This window comes from Dreissena polymorpha, chromosome 10 (assembly GCF_020536995.1).
Source record: "Dreissena polymorpha isolate Duluth1 chromosome 10, UMN_Dpol_1.0, whole genome shotgun sequence".
Taxonomy (NCBI): Eukaryota; Metazoa; Mollusca; class Bivalvia; order Myida; family Dreissenidae; genus Dreissena; species Dreissena polymorpha.
Window position 1 is genome coordinate 79,775,930 of NC_068364.1, and position 15,929 is coordinate 79,791,858.

Consider the following 15,929-nt stretch of genomic DNA (forward strand, 5'->3'; position numbering starts at 1 on the left):
TGGAATTTTCAATTGGTCTTTCATGACCCCAATCGGTCTAGGACCAACAAAACCAAAAAAAATATGATCCCTGCATATATATATATATATATATATATATATATATATATATATATATATATATATATATATATATATATTTTGATAAAAAAATACATTAAGATAAAAAAAGAAAGAAAATCGTGAAAATAAAAATTATTGTCAATTGATACACATTTTCCACCAGCGTAATAATCCAGTAATATAATTATAAATGAAAGTCGCGGATCTGATCGACAGAACAGCTGAAAGTTATTTTTATGGGCGGAACTTCACATAAAATAGTACACAAGAAAAATAATATAAAATAATATACAGTAACATTGAATAAATCTTTAGTAAAACCATGTTAGAATTGTTGTTGAATAACTCACGACCGGGAAATTAGATGCGTGGTTTCAATTGCTTCGCTCTCTTGATTAAATCCCTACGCATCTAAACTATCGGACGTGGGTTATTTGACAACAAATTATTTCTTAATTATTTGGTTTGTTGTTGTCAGTAGCCAACCTACGCACAGACATTTTGTTTGGTTCAGTGCATGTTTGTAAGCTATTATCGAGTCGACAACAATTTAAAACATTGGTATAGACTTACACAGATTAATAATATTGACAACGATGAAAATAGTCTGATAAAACAGCACACGAAACAACACTGAAATACCAAATGATAAAACCAGCTGAGAAAACTCGTTCCGTTTATAAAAATATGCTTGAGGGAATTTTACTTGTACATGTATTATACCACCTTCATGAATGGCAAAATCAATGGTATATATTTTAACGTAATTTGTCATGATTTCGGATAAACATTTTCGGATACTTTTCCCCATTTATATACTGAGCGATTGATGTTGCGGGAAAATATGATCCCTGTATATATGTATATATATATTTATTTTTTTTCTCTCATAAATTCAGTATTTTTTACAAATATATCCTATTACATGCATCATCATACTTGTGCTGTACAGTAAAATGTCGCTAGTAACACCATAATTTTGCCAGGTCTTAATCATGAAGTTAATGGCGAAGTAGTCTTAATATCAGTCATTTTTTAATTAATAAACCAAGACTTCCAAATTCTAAAAAAAAGTTCACTTACTTATGAAATATCTTATAAATTGTCTTAGTAGCAACATTTTACTGTGTTCATGTAGCATTTTTATACAACTACTAGTACTACTGCAATATGAGGTCTCCATTTTTTAAATCTACCAACAAGAGAAAAAAAACACACATCCTCATCTGACTCTAAGTATCTAATGTTGTACTCAGTTTTCATAACCTCTTCTGTCCTCTCCCATACTGAAACCACTACACCATCTAACCATTCAGTTCCCGATTTTACTTTCAGTTTGTGTCTTACTGACTTTCCTACCAGCATATCTGGCTCCTTCAGAAATTTTGAAAGATTATCTTGTGAATTTTTAACAGTAACCTTATCCAGAATCGTTTACCCATCAGTAACAAGTAAAATGGCTGATAATAAAAAAACACGAAAACAACGAACACAACTCTAAATAATTCTGAAACAGATCAGGGTTTCTTTTTGTTGTTGGAGCGTGTCATTAAATTTTTCGAGAGAAGTTTCCGAAATTTGAAATACGATTTACGCATGATTATTTTACCCCGACATTGTTTTTCAGGACATTTGGATTTTGTCATTAAATTGCAAGTTTTGCTGCTAAATGTTGTTATAATTTTATTTTTCGTTATAAATTGAATGACATCTTTCTAAACAACAAGATGAATTGAATGGTATTAAACCTATCCAGAAAATTAAAAAAAACAAAACGCTGTGACTGCTTTCTTACATAACTGTGATTAACACTCTCACAAACTGGCACAAACTTTATTATCTGAACTCGGCAAATATGTAGCCGCATGCAAAAAATAATTTCCCCAAAATAAACTTGATGTTAGGATATTAACTTCTTGTGATTTGTTGTACCTGACAACTACATGTTGACTTAGGACAACTCTTATTCACCTTAAAATAAAAACATCACAAGTCTTGACAGGGACTACCCTAGGCCTTAAAAATAGGGAGAAGTGACTTCTCCCTTTTTCTTTAACAGGGAGAAGTTTGGAAAATCAGGGAGACGTTTGTGCGAACAATATAAAAAACACAACATGTTCATTTCACAACTATTATTATTTCTATCATTATACTATGTTTATTTGTAAAAACAATAAATTCTCATTAAAATCTTTTTCATCATAACACATTTAAGTCATTTAACACATTTAAGTAATTTAAGATATGTACCGGTAGCGCCTTTTCATTTCTTAATGCATAGAACATCTAGTATATCTATTACTGTTTATCCGAATACTATACATGTCCGAAATATGTACACTTGAGAATGCCTTACCTGTTTAACTTTAATAATCCAATTTTTCCTTGTTGTTATCTGGTTTAACAATATAAAGAAGTGAAACTCCAGCTGATGGAGCAGTATTGAATTTTCATTAAAAACAATTAGTTGGTCCTTTATTTAAGGCAAGTGACCGATTGCCCAAACAGTACAAAACAGCACAATACAGCACAATACAAACCAACATAAACACAAAATATGAATAAAGCTGGGGTCACCGCCTTGGAACGGTCAATGCAAAGCATTGGGGGTTTAAACCTGGTTATAGAGCGCTCAACCTCACACTTGGCCCAGCAATATTCATAATACATTTAAGTGTAAATAAAATTTAACGTCATAGCATTGTAACTCAAATTAAACAATAATAAAAGGGAATTAAAACGCATTCAATTTAATTACTATTTAATTACTCAATTGCATTGAAGATACAAGAGTAACAGAATTACAACTTTTTGACGAACGATCAAATAAAACTATTAACAATTGTCAACTACATTCCTTCTTTATAGAAAAGATTTGAGAATGTAGAATCATAGAGTTAATATCTCAGATAATCATCGCGCAGATACAGGAAGAAGCAGCAATAATGGGTGTAAAAATTCCATATTACATAGCTTGGTTGTTTATGTGACTGCTAAACAAATTAAAAATAATTAAATCAAACAAGAAACGCCTATCAGAGAGAAAATATAAATAAAATGGAACATTATAAACCCAATGACCTATGCATGTAGATTACAATTATCAAATGTTTGTAAAATCCAATTAATGCTATCTCGATTATTGAATCACCATTACTTGTAATTTGAATCGCCAGCTTTGAATTGAACGCGGGTTGAATGTTACAATACGTCCGCCATTTGCAATGTCGAAGGTAATGACGTAGCAATTTAATTATACTCGGATAATTATATCTAATCGAGGAAATGTGTTTTCTCAATGTTTATAAGTAGTATTATGACTTGTTAGAATAAAATGTGATTCCGGTTTATAAAGATCGGTTTTTAATACTCGTAATTATCAACGGATTAACAAACTGACAAAACTCGCTGGACTTTCTTTAACCGTGCCGTCTGCTAAAAAACTTGCGATTATCAGATGGTCAATCAATTATAACCTTATTATACAACTTACGGCACGCACGAAGAAGCACAAGTGTGTTGTTATAGCAACCAATATTAAGGGACTGCTTTGTCACGGTCAATAAACGATCCGTGCGGGTGGTAAATTGTGTAACCGTTAAATAAACAAAAAACAATGAACTTGCTAATCGCCTGCAGGAGGTAGCACGCTTTAGTAAAAATAATCGGGCGACTTAATTTTTGCTTTTCTGGTCTTGTTTACTTTTTAAAAAATCGGGCGACTTGATCTTCGCTTTTCTGGGCTCGTAGGGCGACATCACGGGCTTTAGAGCGAAATTATTGCTCTAGTCACCCGTAGGGTAGTCCCTGTCTTGAACCTCTATATTGCATAATAGTATGTATTTTGTGGAAACAGAATATTAATCTTAACAAACTGGCGTGGTATGGCTCATTGTGACAAGTTGAATGCGCTGTCATGACAGTGCTTTCCACAGGATTTTTGTCAGGCGCCCCGGGGCTGATAGGGGTAGTTCGGGAGGGGTGTCCCCTCCCGACGTTGATTTTTTTAAAAATTTAACGTGTCAATTAACGCTCTGTGGTGCGTTTTAACTCAAAGAAAAACAGCGTCGAAAGACGTCATTTGACGCGCCATGACTCTTTAAAAAATCCCCCTGTCATTTAAAAATATATATACCTTTTTATATTGTTTAATTGTTTTAAAACTTTCCCGTACTGACAGTAAAATCCTGACTCGAACGATTCTCCAATACATCCGTTTCAACCTGACTCTATTACTGCATACTTACTACTATTCAAGTTTCCATTTATTATCCGATAATCCCGTTTATTCCGTTTTTATAAATCACTTTCTGGTAAATAATTAAGATAAAAGCTCTCAATTATTTCTTTTGAACAAACCTTGCCATTTTTCTATAGTATCAAATAAATTTTAAGTGACTATTTATAGATTTGATGAAATATTGCCTCTGAACATGCGTCAATGCTCTGACGTGTTGTGTGCTTGTTAAAACAATACACGCGACGCTGTACATGCTGCATAATTTTTCGCGCTCTTTTTAATTGAGAAAAAGATTCGACACAAAATAAATTTGCACTACTAATTTGGAGCAAGAATATTTTAACGGTGCGGTAACATTTACATTCGAAAGTGTGTTTTGGATTAAAAACGCGTTAACGTCGACATACGTGAAAGGGTTTCGGATGACAAATTTAATTATTCCCATTTGAGATTTCAATAAATATTAATAGTTGCATTATGAATTTAACGATAATTTGTTTAAACACTTAAGTCGAATAAATGTTTTGACGGAATTATGCATGAAATTCACGAGGATTACGACCGGTTGCCACCATCAGTCTTCTAAGTATCGATTATCGGACAAAAAATTTACTAGTGTGCGCAATTAATTCAACGAAAATTTGTTAACGCATTACTTGTCGAATAAATGCCAGCAAAACGTTATAAATGGACATGATGAAATATACATATACTGCAATTAAATTGTTATCGCATAATTGTAACCCGGAGTTATTTGCACAACTTACTCGCTATAAGTAATTATTTCTTTACCTCTTTCAGTTAATTTCCTGTATTAATAACAAGAGTCATAGGTAACACTTGTTTACACAGGGGACAAAAATATTTCTAAACTGCACTCGTCCTGCAGGACAAGTGCATTAAAATTTTCACTCGTCCTGCAAACACATGATCTTGTCCTTCAAATATGTGTGAAATAAAGATTGCAAAGGCTGATATGACTAATAAAGTTTCTTATATCACTGCTAAAATGCTGCTTACTCAGTTATTCATGCCAGCTGATCGCAAAAGCAGTGAAATAAGTTACTTTATTTATGAGGAACACAAATTAATAAATGAAGAAAATTTTGTGTTTTCCTTTTTTCTAATGCTCGTGTGCTTTCCGTTTCGGACGTTTGAACATCGCTCCCGCCAACTTTAAAGAACGCTCGTTTGTCAGTCCTTTTCTGACGATATTCAGACTGGTTTAAAGCCGTTCTTCGGGGTTAAATAATTCTTTAAAAATCAATACTTACAGTGAATGCAGTCGGATGGTTCCCTGTCAACATGGACGCGCAAAGTTTACACCAAAAAGTCAATATTTACTCGGGACACAGTTTTGCATAACAACGAGCACCTGCTGTATGAAATTTACAATTGCAATTTCCGGTTCATTCGCGTTCTACTTTCGGAATAGATATGCTTTAAGACAATGATTTTATTTAATGAAAACAAGTCTTACTTGTCAGTAAATACATATTGTATTATCAGCTAATTTTCACTCGTCCTGTAGGACAAGAGCTTCAGGAAAATCCACTCGTCCTGTCAAGATTTCACTCGTCAATACGAGCGGACGAGTGATATTTTTGTCCCCTGTTTACAGTATAAAGGTGTGATGACAATGCCCGAAACCGTCTTTAATGTACATTTTTATTACGTAAATGGTACAAATTCTTGCTAATCAAGCTGCGATAAACTTGCACATCGTGCCCAACCTCAATCAAAATTAATGGTCAATAGATAACCCCGCCCTCATAAGCATTCGCATAACCGATTGGACGATGAACATGACAGTTTGACGACTGGAAAGTTACCTGATACATCCTTGTCAGCATTTAAATGACTGTGTAATGTGGCTAGAATAATCTATATATTCTCTTATCAGTGGATTATTCATTACCCCATGTGGTGTTTATGGCGATTACTTGTGAAAGAACGTACCGTGTGCTCTTTTAAAACAGGGAATATTGATACACTGATAAGAAACCTTTGTTTTTTTTTACAATCTCCACTTTCTTTCACTGAAAAACACACATGTCGGAAAATTTCAAGCGCCCCGGGGACTCTGATTTCGAAATTCAAGCGCCCCGGCAAGGGGCGTTTAAATGGCCTGGGGAAAACCCTGCATGATTAAAAATCACCCCACCCATCGTTTTTATATGCTGACAAAACTGTAATCGGCCAATCTGGGATAAAAACATGAATGCTGCTAAAAAAATATGTTTGTAAAACTAGTATATTTCCTTTTTTTAATGATAGAACAGAGCATTGTTGTCGAAGCAATATCTTTCAGCTTCATATCGGCAATAATTTACCAAAATATTTTGCGAGTCGGCAGATGACGCCATTTTGATTTTTTTGTCAGATTACAGGGTAAAGTTAAATCTCGCTCCTGGGCATATTTCAATGAAAATGAATAATCTAAGCGTGAAAACAAATATGACAATGGTGCCTCTAGCGATCTAGACCATGGCCACTCAATAAAACTTACAACGTCGGGATGTTTGCTAGCAGTTTATTTTTGTTTACATTATAACTTTTCTATTTTTAATCCGACAAGGTCAGCCAAACAATCGTCTTGAAGCGGTGAATATCCGGTTTAGGTCCAGAAAGGCCGAAAACCAGAAAGGCCGCATACTATAAAGGCCGCAATCTGAACGCATCGGACAGTGGGCTACACCACACCGTCTCTCTGATGTACGTAGGCGGCCGTCATATTGGATTTGGAACTACTTTTGAAAACAAGATGGCGGCCCGACGGTTTCAAACCTGGCGTAAAGAAGAAACATTTAAATGTGTTGTTTGTAGCTCGTCTGTTTCAAGATTACATTCCTTTAATAATATTAAGTGTAGATCTGTTTATTCCCACAACATAATTACACTTGTTTAAATGGAAAGTTTCCAGTATTGACATTGACTACTCCTACAGTATTAATTATCAATGATGACTTCATGTAGTCAATATAAATTGCAGCAATAGTCTTTTGATAATTTCTATTTTGGCAGACTCTTGGCTCAGATTTATTCTGAACGCGAATAATTTCAGCTATCCTTGATTTTCAACTGGCACCTTTAAATTGACTGTTTTCGTTATAATTTGTGACACTACAAGGATTGCTTACATCAAGTTTAAAATACATCACTCATTGTATACTTTTTTATTTTATTAAATTTTATTCTTGTGTTTTATTGGAGCTTTTTAGATCGAATGTTTACATTTATCAATATTGCATTTAATGACACAAATAATTTGGGAGAGTTCTTTTTTTATTGTTAAGTTTGATTGTGTGATATTTCAAGGAGTGCTTATACATGTATAAAGTATAAAATAAACCACTGACTATGGAAGCACTGATAGCCCATTGGTTTAAGCGCTTGACTTTTACTCCAAGGGTCAGTGGATTGAGCCCAGTTAAGGAAGACTTCCTTTTTTTTTTCAGCATAGCTGTTTAACGTCACTTTTGACCGTAGTTTACCTTTAATCATGACCAGTCAAATTCATATAAAAATTCCCGCCAGTAGGTCCCAAATGATTACATCCGAATTGTACATTAGCTAATAATACAAAAATCACTGTAAACAATGGATGCATATCATTTAAACAGAAATATGAATATATTTTAAAGAACATGTACATGTTAATTACAATAAATTAAAAACATAATTAAAAACATTATCTAAACATTACACCGAAACGTTTTTCCTTAGTTTAAGAAGCATTATAGCATTAATCACATGTCTCTAAAATTAAAAGAAGCTATTGTTTACATGCCGTAACGCTCACACTAAACACTACAAAAACACACACTCAAAGTGTAGCAAAGGTACACAAAGTCAAACACATGCTGCAAGGTCCAATAAACCCACTGTAACTCTTGGATTGCCTTCGTTATACCTTGCCTGGAATTATATTCCCCTAATAGTCTTAAATTTATTAAATAAAGGATACACTGGTTAACTTATTTGTGTTTTGATCTGACTTTACTTGTCTTTGTAGCCTTTGCTAGACTGTGTGTGTCTTTGCAGTGTTTAGTAAGACCCACTCTTACTGGTATCTAAATTTGTAAACAGCATAGTTAAACATGTCAATGTATCAAGTCAAAAAATGTAATAATTTACACTAGTGTTAGTCTATTGCAAGATTTAGTTCACTGATATATTAATTTAATGTGTTATTACTATTAATCACTTCAAGTGGCATAATAATCAATCAGTTGTGTATTGCGCATCAGACCCAAGAAAGAATCAACGCTTGCTGAAGAACTTTTTATTTCAAGATGGTGAGCATAATTAATTGTAAATTTCACCAAGCGCTTATTATATCTAGTTCTGCGGGTTTTTAAATGTACATTACATCAATAGCTTTTGCTGCCATTTTGTTTATCGGATGCAATTTAGTTCAAACACCCATATGCCAAACGATTGACTGCCCACAAAATTTACCTTATTCTTGATTATGGACATTTTATGAGCAAATTATCGCGTTATATAATTGTGTTGATACCAGTGCAGCAAGGGCCCATTTTTTTCAACAACGATATGTTAAGTCATTGAAACTTTTAAAGTGTTTTCTGTTGAGTTCAGTAACAATGTTTATATGTGAATATCTGTAATATTATATATATATTGTGAAGTGTTTTTTTTATTAAGCTAAACTTATCAGTACATTATACTTTCTTGAAGAAATTTTGATGAATGAATCCCAGAACTTTCCAAGCATATGTTCGATGTACATCTTTTTTTCTTTATCTGTTTCTTTTACATTTAAAATACTAGTTGGAAACTGTGTAGAGCTATGATTGTCCCAATTTTGTACATGATCTGATGAACATGACCATTCCAAAACTCTATTTTACTGTCTGTTCATGTCAATATACTATCTAGTCAATTAATATTTCTGTGTTTTTTGTTTAAACTATTTGGGATTATTTTGATGCATGTTACATCAATTAAAAAGTGTTATTTCTTACCGTACAAGTAATCAAACGTTTTATCTTGTAAAATGTTGCAACTCGGCCCTGTTTGTAAATAAAGTTCATTGAACATTATATGGATCTTAATAGTTAGTGCAGCCCAAAATGTCATATTTTGTTATTCTCATTATTTGCTACTTAATTGCTAGCATAAGAAACATACCATTGTAGTTATTTGAATATTTGTTTCGATTTAGTTGTTGCAGTTTCTTACCGCCTCACTGTCACATGTACCAACACATGTACTCACAGATGTAAATAAGCAAACACATTTTCAACAAGTTGTTGGGTTATGTGTCCAGATTTTTATGGGGATCAATAATCTATTGAAATAAAAAAGGCATTTAATTGTTTCTATAACAAAAAAAGTGGTTTTAAATAATCTTTTTCTAATTTCAGGTTCAGTGCTTGTGGAAAAACATGAGTTCCTGATCCAGAGTAGCTTTAAAGGCGTGCCCTTATGATACATGTCATTATCAATGTGACAGTTGCCTTAAAAAATTGATGGAGAATAAATTGTTTTTAAAAAGCTTAAAATGTTTATTTACACATTTTGTGTCAAGACTTAATTAAACAATTAATATAGTTGACAGAAATAATTGTAACCAATATTATTGCTGTTAATTGGAACATCCTTATAGTGTAAGCAAACACACCTTTCTATATGGAGAGGAAATCCAGGTTCAAATCCTGGTGGGGATCCCATATTAGCAGCAACTTAGATTATGTTCATATTGATTATACAAACAATACTTTTTGTTGTCAAAGTGTGTTGTATTTAATATGCAAATAAAATTTTCATTGTTTTTTGATAATTTTCTCTATCTCACACACACTTACGCAGTAATTTTGTTTTGTTTTACTTCATGTTATGTATCATTCGTATTAGAGCACCATTCTTTGGTTCACAAGATATCAGATGTCAAAAACAAAGGCCCATAATTATGTCCTGGCAATTTATCATAATTATAAAACTTTTACTTTGAAAAGAAAAGGGTTCTTCTTTGTTTCTACTACAGAATCAAATAAAAACGTTATTTTTTTGTACTATATTACAAATCAGGATATACGCCGAATATCTTTTTAGCTCCACTGGCCAAAGACCAGCAGGGCTTATGTCATGGTTCTGTGTTCGCTGTGTGTGCGTGCGTCCGTCTGCGTGTTAACTTTTCCTTTAAACATCTTTTATCTTTAACATGAAGTACAAAAAAACAAGTACCAAATTTTAATTGTTTTGTCCATAGTCTTAAACTAAAAATCCAGATTGAGAAAGAAATAGCCCTCAGTAATGACACATTACAAATCTTTGAACAAAAATGGAATCTGATAAAATTCTCATCATGTTTGTCCACTTATATACATTTTACTCTAATGTTAGTTTATCTTTCTAAAATATTTGTGTATATTTTTTTTCAATCTTATAAGATCATTGTGAACATACAACAAAACACACAAGTCCATTATGCTTTCTTCCCACTTTATACAACTCATCATTTTTCATAACTGTTCTTCTGTTGTTCTTTTCTTTTCTCTTTAAAAAAAAACAACACCTATCACAAACAACCAAAGAAAAAACATATTAACCCAGATTTTTGTTTTTGTTTTTTTCTAAATCTTAAGGAAACCAAAAAAAGTATATATATTAGCATATCTTGTATAACATGTCTGAACTTTATTGCTTTGTACAATCACTTTGTTGTATGATCATATACATGTATACATTGTATGTTCTATATTGAATAAAAAAAAATGTAAAAAAAAAATAAAATAAAAATTATTATAAAACTTTTACTTTGAAAAGAAAAGGGGTCTTCTTTGTTTCTACTACAGAATCAAATAAAATTGTTATTTTTCGTACTATATTACAAAATCAGTATAAACGCCGAATATCTTTTAGGCTCCACTGGTCAAAGACAAGCGGGGCTTATGTCATGGTCCTGTGTTCGTCGCGTGTGCGTCCGTCCGCGCGTTAACTTTTCCTTTAAACATCTTCTCCTAAACTACTGGTCCAATTCTGATGAAATTTTTCAGGAATGTTCCTGGGGTGAACCTCTTTCAAATTTGTTCAAATTATGCCCCTGTGATCAAATTTGACACTGCCCCAGGGGTCACAAAATTGAAAATTTGCTTATATAAGGTCTATTTTGTGAAAACTTTCAAAATCTTATTGTCCATAACCATTGAGCCTAGGGCTATCTAATTTTGTATGTAGAGACATCTAATAGTCCTCTACCAAATTTGTTCAAATTATGCCCCTGGGGTCAAATTTGACTCTGCCCCGGGGGTCACAAAATTGAACATATGCTTATATAAGGCCTATTTTGTGAAAACTTCAAAAATTCTTGTCCATAACCATTGGGCTTAGGGCTACCAAATTTGGTATGTAGTGACATCTAAAATAAACCTCTACCAAAATTGTTCAAATGATGCCTCTGGGGTCAACTTGGACCCTTCCCCGAGGGGTCGCAAAATTGAATTAACGCTTATAAAGCACCTATTTTGTGGTATCTTTAAAAATCTTCTTGTCGAAAACCATTTGGACTATGGCTACCAAATTTGGTATGCAGTAGCATCTTATAGTCTTCTACCAACTTTGTTCAAATAATGCCCTTTGGGTCAAATATGACCCTGACCACCGGGTCACAAAATTGAACATTATATACGCTTATATCTTGCTTATTTTGTGAAAACTTTTAAAATATTCTTGTCCTTAACTCTAGGACCTAGGGCTACCACATTTTGTATGTAGTGAGATATAGTAGTCCACTACAAAATTTACTCAAATTATGCCCCTTGGGTTAAATGTGACCAGGGGGTCACAAAAGTGTACATGTGCTTAAATAGGGCCTATATTTAAGTATTTGCACATGCCGAGAATACTTGTTTCAGCCTTTTTTTCAGCAGTGGAGCGATACAGGGCCATCATGGCCCTCTTGTTTAATAATTAAGACTATAAATGGTTTAAAGTTTGTGTTTGACGTGCTTGCATCTGGAAAGCAGAACTGTTTAGGCATAAATGACTACCCTTTTTTTGTTAGAATCAACATTGATGCATTATTACTTAAGCAAAGTTGAACTCTTTAAAAACTCAATGACTGGGGGACTGAATTTTTCATGTTTGTTGCTTATAATTTACTGAATATATAAATGTTTATGGTGAACAAATGCCATCTCTCTTTACAGGGAGATGGTGTTTTTTCATAAATATCCAGGTTATTTTGTATAAATAAGACCACATAACATATTTATATAGTATAAAATGAATTCTGAGCTATACATCTATGATGATGCCATTATGTGTTTCGCTGTAAAAAAAAAATACAGAGAAAAAAGACTACAGGTGCATGTCACAAGAGTTGTTAAAGGGCATTTTGACAGTATTGCCCTGGACTTTTGCCCATCTTGAAGGATAATCTTATAAAAAACTGATTCTTGGTTTAGCGTGCATTATAAGGGGATGGAGGAGCTTTTAATGGTGCCTTTTAAAAAAGTTGTTTCATATTGTGGAAAATTGAGTTTTAAAATGTTTACACGATGCCTTAAATAAGTCAAATTCCAACAATGTCTTTGGTTTTTCAATTAAAAACAAGAGATGTGTTTGTCAGAAACACAATACCCCCTATTGCGCCGCTTTAAAGCCATATATTTGACCTTTAAGGATTACCTTGACCTTTCACCACTCAAAATGTGCAGCTACTTGAGATACACATGCATGCCAAATATCAAGTTGCTATCTTCAATATTGCAAAGTTAGGGCAATGTTAAAGTTTTCAGACGGAAGGACAGACAGACAGACTGACGGACAGTTCAAAAACTATATGCCACCCTACCGGGGGCATAAAAAACTGTATTCTTAATTTGTTTATCGGTGTTATTGGTGTCTCCACAGTATTGGAATAACCAATTTACACTTAAGGCTAAAACAAGGCTGATCCATTATATTCACCACAAGGTTCATTAAAATGCTTACTGGGTCAAACATGCGGCATGGGGATACGCGTCGGCCTCTGCCGCGCCACTTCTAGTTACAATTGTTGCCTGCACAGTTGACCATATTAAGTGTTTTGGTTGCCCAGCTAAAGAGTATCGGCCTGGCCAGAATAACAGCATCTGAAATTAAGTTGCCTAGGCTAAAATATAAAAAATATCTGCCGGAAGTACTGTATGGTTGCCATCATCAAATGCACAGAAAGAATTGTTTTTCAAATTCAATCAAGCTCTCCACTTATTCCATCCTGCGAAACCCTTTAGGTGTCTCAATACTGGTAATAGTAAACCCCACTGAGAGCCATATGGCTTTTGTCTGTATACAGTTTGTGACAGCTTGGCTTGTCACTATAATTATGTTGTTTTTTTGGGGGGGATCTAAGTGGATTTTACTATTTCTTATATTACACCGAAGAGTTTTCCCTGTACCACTGTACAGTGTTGTACGATTGTTTATGGTATAGAACCTAAACATATGGATAAAATCTCAAAGTTTGTCGCCCTGCAGAACATCCGCAATGTTGTACCGATAATTAATGCAATTTAAGAAATACTGGTTCTTTAAGTTTGAATAATGGTGTTGTTTACCCTCAAGAAACAACTAATTGGCTTTCTAAACATTTAATTAACATTTGAATATTTTGTATGTAATGACAACTAATGTTTAACAATAACAGAAACAAATATTCTATTATATTACTCCTCAGAGATATTGGTCCTTCTATATCTATATTATCAGTTAATTTAGTGCAAATTTAATGGTGTGTAACCCGAACTATATTTTCGGTGTAACATCTTCCGCCTAGAGGCGTTAGACATATCCTTCCACCAAATACACCCGAGAGACGATCGCCGATATGGCGGAATTGTCCGAGGAGTCCCGATTGTAAAGGCCGAATACCAAAAAGGCCTTGCCAAAAAAGGCCCCAAAGCGTACCAAAAAGGCCAAAAAATGAACCAAAAAGGCCTTAAAGCAACTATTGTAATTATAGGTTTCAAATTTTGTTTAAAAACAAATACACATAAATCAAAATGGAATAAGTCATAAAACAGGTATGAAGTTAATTATTTTCTTTATCTGTTGTTTACAGTATGTTTAAATATACATTTACGATATATACAGTCAATGTACAAGCACAATCACACAATTTATAGAACAAAATATACAGTTACAAGCAAACATTTACAGACGTTATATAGTCACACTGAAATAATACAACATAATTACATAATGATAGTGTTAAACACGTGAATTCTATTTTTTATTTAATCAAATGGCGTACGACATAAAACATGTATGAAGTTTTTTATTTTCTTTATTACAAAATATACAAAATTTCAATAAATTTCAAATACATAATAATATTGTTAAATATGTGAATTCTATTTCAATTCTATTATCAAAATGGAATACGAACTTTCGAACTTTTTTTATTTTCTTTCTAAAAAAAAAATACATTTACAAAAAAAATACATAGAGCATACAGTGAAGGTGACAAAATACAACAGAATTTAAACAGGGACCTATACAAACAAAGGGATTAGCAACCTCGCGATATCCCGTTACAGCACGCAAAATAAACCGGTGCGCGAGATCAGGGACCTATACTTTAATCTCGATCGATTGGTCCCGGTGCAGCGATAATAAACCGGTGCGCGAGATTTGATAATCTCGATCGATTGGTCCTGTGTAGCGATAATGCGGCTACACGATATCGATTGCGAGGGATTTCGCTTATTAAACGCGATACGTTTTTTCGGATTCAAATTATATTATGTTAAATAAACAAGTACGTATTCGTTTAATTGTTGTGTTGTTGATCTCAAAATCAATCATTAATTAGTCTTATTATTACGCAGTATGTCGAACGGGCACCCAATTATCGGACTCTTTGATGAATATTAATTGCCGGTTGTTTCGCCAGGGTTAAATTGCCGTTGTTTATCGCACGTACATGCATGTACAAAAGACCGGTCTTTTAATAGAATTAAAATGTTACCATGTTTTGTTTAAAATAGCAACATTATCAAGACATGTTAAGTGCAAACAACTCAAAATGTATAATTGTTCTTTTAACCTCCGACGCAGCAAATTTTCGAATGTCATTTTAATATTCATATGGACTCCCTTAAAGGGGCCTTTTCACAGATTTTGGCATTTTTTAAATTATTCATTAAATGCTTTATATCGATAAATGTAAACATTGGATCGTAAAAGCTCCAGTAAAAAATCAAGAATAAAATTAAAAAAAGGAAAAGAATATTGCCCGGACCAGGTTTCGAACCAGTGACCCCTCGAGTCCTGCCAGAGTCCTGAAGTAAAAACGCTTTAGCCTACTGAGCTATTCCGCCGAGTACATATACATGAAGTATTTTATACCTTATATAAGCAATCTTCGTAGTTTCACAAAATTTAACGACAAAAACAGAACTCTCCAAATTATTCAATCGTTTCGCGTTGCAACGCTTTATAATTTTTAGGTTTTAAAATCGTCAAAAGATGCATATAATGGCTATATTAGACCATGGTAAATGTTCAGTATTACTGTTTCCTCACAAATATCATAACTAAAACGAAAATTTGCGAATCTGAAACAACTTTTTTCAATTTCGTCAATTTACCAAAGCGTGAAAAGATCCCTTTAAGT

General features: G+C 33.3%; 1 protein-coding gene across 2 annotated transcripts in view; it reads right to left on the bottom strand.

Moving 5' to 3' along the window:
* LOC127847006 (probable serine/threonine-protein kinase tsuA) overlaps positions 1-15,929 on the bottom strand; it is a 72,679-nt gene that overhangs the window by 39,869 nt on the left and 16,881 nt on the right. Inside the window, exon 1 of one of the 2 annotated variants that reach the window (XM_052378488.1) lies at positions 6,813-6,918. The exons of the other annotated variant lie outside the window; for it this stretch is intronic. The gene's annotated coding sequence lies outside the window, so the exon portion shown is untranslated. Of the gene's footprint in view, positions 1-6,812; positions 6,919-15,929 lie in introns of those variants that run through there. 2 annotated transcript variants of the gene reach the window in all.